We start from the raw sequence: 2,907 nt of genomic DNA, 5'->3' as shown, positions 1-2,907 counted from the left end.
GCTGTAGAATGGCAGGCAGATTTCTTGGCCTGTCCAAAGTGTTCAGGAGGAATAGAAAGAAAGGCCTTGGAACTGCCCCAGCACAAGAGCCTGAAGAGCTGGAGCAGTTCCAGCCACTGCAGGATGGTGAGTGGCAGAACTGGGCCACAGGGCTGATGGCTGCAGCCAGCTTGGCCCCATCCCATCCCATCCCATCCCATCCCATCCCATCCCATCCCATCCCATCCGCTGTGGACCTGCCCAGGGACAGAATGGAAGAGGGGCTGGGGCTGAACCCCGCAGTGCCCTTGCTCCATCCCCTGGGGCATCCCGGGGCAGTCCCAGCCTGGGGAGGACAGGGCAGGGCTGTGTTCTCGGGCCTCTCCCGCAGCCCCTCAGCTCTGGCTGCTCTTGCTCTTTGCCAGATGCAGCCACAGATCACACAAAAGAGCAGCAGCCCAGCCGTGGCCGCTTCCGCAGGACACTGAAGGTACCTGCAACTGTCCCTGCCTGGACTGGGCCTGCTGTCACTGCTCAGGCCAGCACCACTCTTGGAGCACTCCATGGAACATGTCTCTCTTCCCTGTCCTTTCCTGTCCCGCAGATGTTTCAGAAGTTCCTGCGCATTCGGCGTAGAAAGGCCAGGACCACTGCAACTGAGGGCACAGCTGAGCCTGACTGCGGGCTGACTGAGCTCCAGTCAGAGCCTGATGTCTGCACAGATTTGGCTGAGGAATCAGAAAATCCTGACACCTCAACGATTGAAAACTGGGCAAAGTCTCTTCTCATGTCAATGACTGAGGATGTGGTCATCACAATCTCTGACACTGGAGACACTCAGGACATCACAAACACTGATGTCACGCCACCTCCTATAGTGATTCATGCTCCCCCTGTGCATTTTTTAGAGGAAAGTGCTGTTTCTTCTGAGCAGCAGGTAAACCAGCTTGGAGCCAGGACTGGAGGCTACCCACAACTGCATGGCGCCTCAAGCCACACTCTCTGGGCCCCCTAGGTCTTTGAGGCCAGCACTCAAAGACGTTAGCGGGTAGGGAAGAACTTCATGGAAGAAGCTGAAGAGGTTGTTTTCTTAGACCACACTCCAAATCTGTCCCATGCCTCCTGCAGGTGCCAGCCACAGTAAAGGACATTCACCAGAATCTCGTATCCCATGTCACTGTGGATGCCAGGCTGCGCATGAACATTGTGAGGTTGGCTGAAGAACACCCAGCTGATGTGGTGCTGACCCTCCTGCGCTGTGCCCCAGCGTGTGACAGGTACAGGGCCCACCTGCCTTGAGAGCTCAGGGCTCATCAGCCTTTAGGGCCATGGCCCTGCACGGCCTGTGCAGTGGGCTCTGCCACACAGGCAGGGAGGTCCAGGACCCTCAGGCCCCTCTGTTTCCTGAGCCTGCTGCCATGCTCCCTCCCTGCCCTTCAGGGCACCGGGGCTCTGTCACCTGGGCCCCCAGAGCTGCACAGGGCATGGCAGTGTGACTGAGACACCCCTGACACAGAGCTCTGATCCCACAGAGCTGCTGCTATGATGTGGAGAGCCATAGGCTCATCAGGACCAGCAATGGAGAAGGTGCTGCCAACACTGGTCCGTGTAATGGAGCACTGGCCAGTGTACAGGATGAGCACCTCCGATGGGGACAACAAGGATGTTTTTGCCCTGGCTGTGAGTTTCTGGGCCTTTGCTTGCCCCCAGGTTGCCTCTCCAGCAGCTCTTCATCCTCTCCCTGCCTCAGGCGCTGGGCTGAAACCTGGGCTAAGGGCAGGCTCAGGGGGCACCAGGCCCGCTGCTCCCCCGGCATCTCTCCTGGGGCCCTGCCACATGGACACCTTGGCACTGAGTGCTCTCTTGGGCTGCTTCTTTTGCAGGCAACTCTGGTGCTCTGGGTGATTGTGCCTGAGTGCCACAAGGCAATGATCCTTTATTCTGGGCGACTGTTTGTGGCTCTGCTTCTGCATGTTGTCATCACCACACAGCAGACGCCACCAGAGGAAGTTGATCACTTCTGGAAAGCATGCCAGGAGGAACACCACCTTCCTTGTGACCCCAACAGGTCTCCGTCCTCCTGTCCTCCCCCTGCCCTTGTGGCCAGGGCCAGTGCTCCCAGTGTGACCTGGCTTTGCTCTGCACACAGGTTTGCAGTGCAGGCCATGAAATCCCTGCTCTGCCGGCTGCGGTGTGACAAAGAAGTGATCGCTATGGAGCGCAAGCGTGGCTGGGACACGATGCTTTGTGCTGACACCCAGCACTATGCCGTGGGTCTGCTGGCCAGGTGAGACCCCCTTCACCCCTCTGTCCCCAGCATATATTCTCTGTGCTCAAGGTGCCACCCACAGTCCCTGTGGTCATGGGCCAGAGGGCCTCATCACTGAGGGATGGCTGAACAGACTGGAAAAGGCTGGGAGAGGAGGGTACCCAGGAGAGTCCACCTCCCAAAGCTCCCATATCCCCTCCAGGCATGCTCTGGAATGACTGGACCTCTGTGAGTCAGTCCTGGAAGAGGTTTGCCCTCCACCTGAGAGTCTTTTTCCCACTGACAGGGAAATGCGCTGTTTCTTTCTCCCCTTGTGTTCTCTCATTGCATTACACCTACTCGAGCGGCTCAGCAAGGAGCAGCCAAGCTGGGATCTGCCTTTACTGGCATTCCTTGTAGAGGTGAGCCTGAAGGCCAGCGCTGCCTCGCTCAGCTGACTCCCAGCTCTCTGCCCTCTTGTATCCACATCCCTTGCCTGGGATGATTCCTGCACCCTCTGCTGCTGCCTGGGCCCGGCCCTGTGCGGTTCTGGGCTCCTGCCGGCCGGGCCCTGTGTCACTGCCCTGTGCCTTTCAGGTCTATGATTGCCTGGACTTGACCAAATGCGGTGACAGGGTCCTGGAGATTATGTCCAGGTACTTACAGAGCGAGTGCAGAGA

The sequence above is a fragment of the Zosterops lateralis genome (assembly GCF_965231275.1).
Source record: "Zosterops lateralis genome assembly, contig: HAP1_HAP1_SCAFFOLD_133, whole genome shotgun sequence".
In the NCBI taxonomy this organism is placed as follows: Eukaryota; Metazoa; Chordata; class Aves; order Passeriformes; family Zosteropidae; genus Zosterops; species Zosterops lateralis.
The sequence above is the reverse complement of the archived record's forward strand: the minus strand, read 5'-3'. Positions refer to the sequence as shown.